The sequence below is a fragment of the Pteropus vampyrus genome, unplaced genomic scaffold (assembly GCF_000151845.1).
Source record: "Pteropus vampyrus isolate Shadow unplaced genomic scaffold, Pvam_2.0 Scaffold88, whole genome shotgun sequence".
NCBI lineage: Eukaryota > Metazoa > Chordata > Mammalia > Chiroptera > Pteropodidae > Pteropus > Pteropus vampyrus.
Genome location: NW_011888869.1, coordinates 3,837,145 through 3,846,877, shown reverse-complemented (window position 1 = coordinate 3,846,877; position 9,733 = coordinate 3,837,145). Strand labels below are relative to the sequence as shown.

The window sequence follows — 9,733 nt, the reverse complement described above, 5'->3', positions numbered from 1 at the left end:
TAAAATCTCAATTAGACAGGTGACAAAGCAGGAGGTTCATGGTTTTTGGCAAATGATGTTTCCTTTAACAATAAGATATTTTACCCCCTGTATGTGGTAAGTAAAAATAGACATTAAAGATAACAAGTTATATTTTACGTATGAAATTTTTAATTTTATTTTAAAAATTTTTATCCAAAGTCAAAAATGGTCTGATACTTTACTACACGATACTAAAATATGTAATAAAAGTCCTCAGAAAGTATAAGCATCTTATAAATCCAAATGATTTGATAGAGTTGATAGGTAGTACAATGTTATTTTAGAAAACATGTCCTTGAACTAGAGAATATTCTCATAATGTTCATTAATGTAGTTCACAAGTGTTTTGATTGGGAAGAGGATAAAGTTGTATTATAAGACAAAACAAAGCTATGGTATATTGTTATATAGAGTATGGTATATAGAGTAGGCAATAGTGATGTTTCAAGGTCATGGAACAGGAGATTATGTCAGAACATTGGAAGATTTCCAAGAAAAGATTGTGTAGGAAGAATAAGTTTGTAATGTTTGTTGTCCTCTTGCTTTCATTGTTCTAATTGTTTGATTTGAACAGATATTATAAGATGTCTGTGATACAGTGAAACTGTCTTCACCTTCCTTGAGGCAAAATTGTATTGTTGAACTCAATCAGAAGTTTATTTTATGGGCTTTTCCATGATGTAATTCAAATTCTAATTTAAGAATGCTTTATGGATCTGAAAACATTGTGATTTTAACTTGTGCAGGCCTTTGATATGGAAATGGATCAGTAAAACCTTTTTGGCTGAAAGGTTTTGGCCTCTTGGCTTCTTCTGAAATTCTGTAAAGACTGAAAGCCAACAGTAATGGGAGTGTTGAAAATATTCAAGAATATGATGATATATTATTCATAGGGTTAAGATAATATTAATGGAGTTTTTAAAAAATAAAATTAAAGAAAATTTAAAAAAAATAAAATTAAAGAAAATTTCCATAACCCCAAATTATTACTTTGTTATATATTGGACACATTTTGTAACTTAATGGACCTGTATAATACTGTTTATTCATTTTCTACTTTTCAGGGTCAGAATGATGACTACAGGGTAGGAATATGTTTTCTAGTTTTGACTTTGTCATCCAATTAAGGATAAGTCTCTGAAACTCTTGAATGTTAGTTTCATTTTACATTAAATACAGATGACAATATCTGTCCTGCTTTTCTCACAGGGAATGGTGCATAGTAAATGAGCTAATATGCAAAAGTGATTTTGAAAACATAGAACTATCTAATGAATATTATCTATTCATTAACTTTTAACATCTAGATATTTTTAGTTAAAATAAATTTATGTAGAGGTGAATCTAGTTTATGATTTGTATTTTAAACACCTGGTATTTTTAATGTGTCATTCTTGATAATTTATTTTTTATAATATATCATAAAAATTGTTAAGCAGCTTGTTGTATATCTTTTTTATTGCAAGTTTGCAGACAAGTTCTCTCATTTTTTATGTGTTCAAAATACTTTTATACAGTCTTCCTATTTAAAGAATATTTAAGCTGAGTATAGAATTATTTGGCAGTTATTTTCTTTCGAAGCTTTGACTTATTATTCTTTTGACTCTGGCTTCCATCAAGCCAGTTAGTCTTATTGTTGCTTTGAAGATAATATGTCTTTGTCTCTCACTGATTTTAAGATTTTTTCATTTATCTTTATTTTTCTTTAGTTTTACTATGATGTTCCTAGGTGTGGTTTTCTTTTTATTTATCCTTCTTAGAGTTTGCAGAGCTTCTTGAATCTGTGGATTGATATATTTCATCACATGAAATTCACTGGTAAATTCTTATTGTATAGCTGTACTCCATTCTGTCTCCTTTCTTTTTCTAAGCTCTCAATTATGTATTTAACGCATGGTTTCACTGGGCCCAGCATGCTTCTTATACTTGTTTCACTATTTTTTTACTCTATGCTTTCACTCTATGCTTATTTGAATATTTTCCTTTGATTTTTTCTCTCAGTCAACCAACTTTCTTTACACTATGTTTATGCTGTCAGGCTCATGGATTATTACTCTAATTACTGTATTTTTTTCAGTTTTCAAATGTGCATTTCATTCTTTTCTATGGATACCACTTTGCTTTCTCCATCTTTTGCTTTGTTACTTTGAATATACTAATCAGAATTATTTTAAAGTTTTCATCTGCTAATGCCAATAATTAGATTACTGTGAGCTTCTTTTCAGTGTCACTCTTTACTCTGGTTTTTGTAATTGTGTATAAAAAATCGTAGAGGCTCCAGATGATTTATCCAAGTCAAAAGAGTTGTCACCATTTCTTCTGCTAGGCAGATAAATGGAGATGTGGCCAATCATAATCCAGTCAATGACTGAGCTGACTTAGACTTCTTTCCCTCCTGGGCACCTGAGCTGCTAAGCATATCCAGAGCCTTCCACTGGTGCAGTCACAAATACTAAACACAATTTAGGGCAAAACTTCTGAGAATCCTGCTATTCTTTTCAGAACCTTACTTCTTAGTGTCTTAGCCTCCAATCATATGTTCAATTTCAGGCATCAGCAAATGTCATGTGGGTAAAATTAGGCATGTGTCAGCCTGATGCGTCATCATTTCTCATTGGAGTCTTGGTCCCTCCTATCTCTATTTATTTTTTAAATCTTTAGCCCCACAAGACTGCCAAACTTTCTGCTGGATTCTCTGTTCTACGTTAATGGTCCTCTTCTCAGGCAAGCCCATATTCTCCGCCTCTCTCTTGCTGTATGTCTAGATTAGCAAATATCTTCACTCTCCATTCCATGGGGGAAAAAATCACCCTCAGAAATTCAGCTTACCTCTTCGATGCTTCCTCCATGAGGAATCTTGAAGCTTCTAGTTTTGACTTCTTCAGAAGTTCCAGTAGATTTTTTTAAAAGATTTTTAAAAATTATATCTGGCTTTTCTAGTTGTTCTTGGTGGTCGTTATTGGTCTACTGTGAGTTACTTCACCATAACTGTCAGCTGAAGTGGGTCATTATTTTTCACCAGTTACAAAAATAGATGTACAAGGATGCAAGATCATTACTTGGTGATAAAACTGGTGTTAGTAGTCCAGCCTGCAGGCTCCTAGAAATACAACTAACACCTCGTTTGATTTTTTTTTTCCAGTTAACCAACTTTCTCGTTTGATTTAAAGAAGTGTTATTAAAAGAGACCAGATTCTACTAAAGAGTTATATTATGTACAATATGCTTTGGAGACAGTTTGTTTATTTCCTTTTTGAGGTAGAACTTAGTAGCAGCCGTGAAAGCCAAAAAATGATTCAAAACTGGTAAATTCAAATTCATGGTAACTAAACATAAGAAATTGGCAAACCTATTCTTTCTTTCCCTTAGGAGTGATACACACAACACACACACACACACACACACACACACACACACACACACACACACACACGTACACACGGTAACTCTTTTCTGAACATAAGCACCCCATGATTTAAGAATCATCCTAACTTAAAAATGAATTCCACATAAAGAGAGTGAATAATGTGGGAAGTCTGGAGCCTTCCCCTACTTCGAAACCATCTTCCTTTGTTTTTTGAATTGTTACTCTGAAAAGCAACTGACATTAGCGGATATCTTGTCATATGCATACAATAGACTTAAGAAGTAAATAGTATATCAACTTCTTTTCTTATTCGTATATGGATAAAACTCAGGATATATCCAGAAGAAATGTTACAAATAGAGTTGTTTTAGAAATAATGTATTTAACAATATACTTAAACCTAAGGTAACTATATTTCTGTGGATTAGCCTAGAATTTTTGTTAAATCTGTCTAGTGATGGATGGATACTCAAAGTGAATTAAAGTATGTAATGCCATTTTTACATGGTTATATATTCCAGATGACATATTAGAAATCTCTGACATTTGGGGACACAAGCAAATGGAAGTTGGAGAATGCTTGGAATGGACTCTTTTGCCTGCCTTCCAGTGTTCTAAGGTACATTAGGAAATTCTTTGAAGCTTGGTGGGAGGAAATTCTTTGAAGCTTGTGCTATGGTGTTACTGACTCATTATTTGGAGCTGACATTCTGATGAACAACGTTTTGATTCCCCTAGGATATATCACATGCCTTACATCTTTTCAGCCTCACTTCCGATTCTGTCGATGATTCTTGAAAACATTGTTAGGCAGGCTGTGACTCAGTTGTGATGACTTCTCACCTTGAGCTTGTGCTGAGTATCTTTTACTTTCTGCTCTGTGACTTTATCAGCATGTCTTATGTCTCCCTCTGCCCTGCAAGTGCAGCCCAGATGTGGGGAGGCACTAATATCACTTAGGGAACCCCTCCATCAGTGGGAATTGGTGGGCAGTCCTGAGAGAATTTTTGTAGTTTCTCAGAAGGTCCAGGTCGGATGGAACCTCAGTTGGGCATGATAATAATGACCCAACTCCATACACTTGTATTGGCTTTTATTCTTTCTCTGTCTTATTTTATCTGGTACTTTATTCTAACTCTCTGGGATCACCTTCTACTATTTACATACAGGTTTTAATTTCAGAATCTGCTTTTCAAGGGAACTTGGCCTAAGATATATAATAAATTGGTTTTTCTTCTCTAGAGGGAAATTTTTAAAGAAGTGAAAGAAAAATAATCAGGACTAAAAGCCTAAGCCACATCCATTTATAATGAGAGAAAAATGATAAATCTGAAACTATGTATTTCTCTAAGGTATATATATATGTGTGTATATATTTTTTTTCAAATTCATTATCTTTCAAGGCAATGAATAAGGCCTTTTAAATAATTCTTTTAGTAACTATGAGGTCATCTATTGACCTAAAGATTAATTTCTTTCCCTCTTTTCTTTTTTACTTTCTTTTTATTTATATTGACTGGCAGTCTACTCTATGCCCTGTTCTCAGTCAGGTAGGTCCTGGTGATATAATGAGTAAAAAAAAAATGCGACATGATTCCTGCCGCTTTGGAGAGTTTTACTTCCATGACATTTGTTAAATATTGACACAAATAAGTGCCATGTGCGAGAGAGAATGCATTGAAGGACCTAGGTACACACTGCTGAGTTTGACTTAGGGAGGTTTGGGCAAGCCTCCTTGAGGAGGTGACACTTGCTCTGACATAGAAAGGATGAAAACAGTTGATAAGGTGGGGAGAGAAGGGAAGAGTTTTCCAACAGGGACAAATGAAGTATGCTCAAGGCCCTATTGATGGCAAAGCTTGGCAGTTTTGAAGGCGTTGGCCTGAAGGAGGAGTGCGATGTGGGTTGAGATGTACCAGATATGAAGGATGAGGGACTGTCCCAAAATGTTTTAAATATTAAAGAATGAAGAGTGTGTGCAATCGTGTATATGATCAAATGTGAGTGTGTGTGTGTGTGTGTGTGTGTGTGTGTGTGTGTGAGAGAGAGAGAGAGAGAGAGAGAGAGAGAGAGAGAGAGAGAGAAAGGTGGTGGTGGTAAGGAGGGACCTTACAAATAAATGAGATAATGCATCAGCAAAAAAGAAATAAATGACAGATCTGGGTAGAAAACTGTATGTTATTAGATATTAATATAATAATATTAAAAGTTGTGAACATATTAAAAGTTATAAACATATTTAACAAATATTAAAAGTTATGAACATTTGAAAAATATGAGAATTATAGGAATTGATAATTTTAGGTTAGTGAATTTCTACATAAACAGAGATGAAAGAAAGGAGATTAAAATATTTATTCATTATTGCTCAATTTTATTCATCTTGGCTTACGATGCTACCATCAAAACGGTACGAGGCTTTTAAAGGTCTGTATATCTCAGTAATTTTACATTGTTATAAAGAAAATTACATACTTTTACTAGTTGTCTGTTAATTTTCAGGGTTGTAGAATTGTAAGTAGACTTTTAAAAAAGTATTTCAACTAAAATTCTACTTGAGATTGATTTTAATAGTGTAGCACAGCGTCTATATAGTTGCTACTGAAGCATGGTACATAGCCACATTTAATTACTTAGTCCCAAGTCAGTTCTTGTACTTAGGTTTTGATAAAATTAAATTGTCTATGTACTCTTACAAGTCTGGAATCTGGTTCTGCTAATTTCTCCCGAATTTGAAACTCAAGAAACTAGAGACAAATTATTTTCCATTTAGGGCCATATTTCCTTAAATATTTCTTAGCAATTTTGCTTTAATAGACCCAAAGTTATATTCCAGACACAGTGTGAAACGACCCTTTAAGGTTTAGCATGACATATGCAATAGCTCTTGCCAGCTATCCTCTCTTTTCTAATGAGATAACTTGGTTTATTTTTCTAGGCTACTTTTAAACTTAATGTTCTGTGAAATCTCTTAATTTCTAAATATGTTTTATTTTAAAAGCATTTAATAAATAAATGATAAACAGATATTTATTCATTGATTATCATGAAAGAAAATTTGGGGCCATGAACAGTAACAGAGAATTAATTGGGCCAATTCTTAAGGTATTGAATAAACAAGTATAAGATAAAGAGTGGGATTTTTTGATTTGTTCCTTATGATGTTCATGGTAGAAGATAACCACCCTTAGAAAAACAAACTCAGAGAAAAATCCCCTCCTTTATTTTTTGTAGACCAAAAATTATAACACAGAGCACTATTTCCATTGACTGTCATTATGAGGATGAACCGCAGTTGTCAACTTGTAGACATTATTAAAAATAATGCAAAACGTGTTAAAATTTTCCCATCACACATTACCCAGTAACCCTCAAAACCCAAAAATATATTCTGGGGACATGTGAAAGGGACCTTAAGTATTAGAAGTCTAATTACAACAGTCTGTTTTTCTTTAAAAAATAAAAAGAAGGATTTCAAAATGTTGATAGTGGTCATAGGACTGTCGTTAGTTTTTTTATCCTACTTTTATTTTCCAAGTGCATTTTAATAAGTATGATTTATTTTTACGATAAAAATGTAAATAAATACTTCTTGAGTGAAAAAAATAAATATCTGAAGGAAAACTTTAAAATGGTAATTTTTGTTAAATCTAAATAGTTTCCTTGTGGGTGTTTATTTTTTGACACTTTTCTGCATGTGTATATATTTTTAATGATAAAATTATATATAGAGAAAAATGATGTGGAAGAATCTTCTATTCCATGCTAAGTTAAACTCTATGAAGATACAGCTAGTGTGACAATTTCTTTGCCTCTCAACAGTATAAGAGACAACATGTGTTTGGTTGTTTCTTACTCAGATCCAAGAATTACTATTTGTTTTAAATAAATTGTTTTAAAAGACATTATAGATTATTGTCACTAATTTGTACTAATAAATAAGTAAGAGAACAATTTAATATTCCCAAGTTTTACCTTTATGTGTTTTCGTGAAGAGCAAAGAGTAATCTACATTTTTTTCTCTCCTCCCTGCCCCCCGCTTTTTTTTTACCGGTGGTAACAAGGGTGTAGATTACAGACAGACTTTTCACTCACAAGCCCCTAGACCTACTCACTTAGCAGCTGTGGTGTGAATTGGATCATATCTACTTCACCATGTAGATGCTGGGCAATAGCTATTATAGCTTCTAAGGATGGAATGCTTTTATGTTACTTTTTCTTCAATGAAAGAAAAATTATTACACTTTAATTATTATGCTTTACTGGGGGAAAATATTTGTTATATAAACAACTTTTGAAAATAGATTTTAAACAGAAAGACTCAGTTTCCCTGTTAAAAGAATGGGAACCAGTGGTAGTTGGAAAAAGCTCAGACTCTAAGCCATATTGAGCAGTTTTGAAATCACCACTCACCAATGAGGAGACACTAGTCAAATATCCCTTTGAGACAGTGATTTCTTTGCCTTCAGATGTATACACAGAAGTGAGATTGCTGGATCATGTGGCAGTTCTGTTTTTAAGGAACCTATGTACTGAGGAACCTATGTACTGTTTTACATAATAGCTGTACAAGTTTACATTCCCATCAAGGGTATACAAATGTTTCCTTTCCTCCACATCCTCACCAGCACTTGCTATATCTTGTCTTTCTGATAACAGCCACCCTAATCACATGTGAGGTGATGTTGCATTGTGGTTTTGATTTGCAATTCTCTAATTAATGGTTAGGGATATTGAGCACCTTTTCATGTACCTGTTGGCCATTTGTATATCTTCTTTGGAAAAATGTGTATTCATGTCTTCTGCTCATTTTTAATTGGTCTGTAAAAACTTTTCACATATAAATTTGAAACAGAATGGAGCACATGCATGTTTTATGTAAACTAAATTGTTTTCTTGTGGAATTTACTGTTAATAAGGCTTTTATTTCCTGGAGTAAAGTAAAAGGACTGTTAGGGTCTAGGGCAATGGTGTATGCAACAAGAGTCTATATAACCAAATCAGTCATTTTTTAGGTGTTGTGAGAAACGATTCTAACAATTATGTTTTATAGGAAAACATATTTCCAGAAAAACAACTGGAACAAAAATGAGACCGTCTGGTAGGATCATAACTAATTATACATATACATATATATATACATACATATGTACATATATATAAATTTGGAAGGTGATGCTATTAGTAGATGAGTTTCTAGCCACAGCAAAAGTTTGTCTCTATTGCTCCCTAAACTGTGTTAAATATTGTTATATAAACTTCCTGTCATTTTATACCTTTGATATTTTCTTCCCGTCTCCACTTACTAGCCTTTGATAAATCACAAATCACTATTTAAATTTTAACTAGTTATTACTTTGTGTTATATAAGAAAATTCTCCACCTTCTCTGGGAAGTAAAATGTGACTGGTTTCCAATACAGTTAGTGTCTGGGTGTTAGTAAACTTTGGTAAAAGTTTATTGATGGAGGTGGAGTTTCCTATAGCTCCCATATAGCCTTAACCTTCATCCACATAAATCGCAGACTCCCTAAGCTCATGTCCCTCAGATATTAGCAATTAACAAAAACACTTGTTCATTTAGATTCTTTTGGTGTGGAATACACCACTGTTTTCTTCCAATAGTTCAGATAACAGAGAGTTGACCATTTTAAATCAAAATAGAATTCTTGGCATGTGTTTGCAGAATTATGTTTTAAAGTATGTGTATCTCTGTCTTAGAGATAATCATGCACATAACTGTCCATAGATTTTAGATATTATTCAGTATTTTTTGGAAAATATTTTCTATTTAAGCCATTTTCTTTATTTGTTCACCTACTATATCTTTTACTTCTATATCCCAGGAATACTTAAATTTAAACCACATATTTGATGATAAAGCCCTTTGGCATTTATTGGGGGTGGAGGCAGGGACATGAGCCTGTCTTAGAATTCTACAAATGTGTAGTGTACCCATGAGTTTTCACACTTTAGATTTATGGTAATGCTCTTGCGCCAACTTGGCAGGATACACAATTAAACTTGTTAGTGTTCATTTTGTAAATGAAATTAAACTACATAGTTTATGGTCATTATAGTATAATGTTTCATATGTAATTTCAAAATTCATTCCAAAAGTTTGTATATGTTAAAGGCAAAGTTCTGCCTTAGTAAGTTACCTTTTAAAAATATACATGTTAAAAAGAGAAACCTCAGAAAGGCATGACAAGTGTTAATGTTTAATTATGCTACAGTAAATCCTCATGGTGAAGGATTCTTTTGAGGATATACAGCTCCTCCTACCAAAAATAGCTTCCTTGGCTATAGTAAAACACAGGCAAAGCTCCTAGTTGCACAAATGTAT

The 9,733-nt window shown here is 33.0% G+C and overlaps 1 protein-coding gene across 19 annotated transcripts in view; it reads left to right on the top strand.

The window, feature by feature from the left end:
• MARCH1 (membrane associated ring-CH-type finger 1) overlaps positions 1-9,733 on the top strand; it is a 612,422-nt gene that overhangs the window by 2,584 nt on the left and 600,105 nt on the right. For 12 of the 19 annotated variants that reach the window (XM_023532687.1, XM_023532692.1, XM_023532689.1 and 9 more), the window contains exon 2: positions 3,910-4,007. The exons of the other annotated variants lie outside the window; for them this stretch is intronic. The gene's annotated coding sequence lies outside the window, so the exon portion shown is untranslated. The remainder of the gene's footprint in view (positions 1-3,909; positions 4,008-9,733) is intronic. 19 annotated transcript variants of the gene reach the window in all.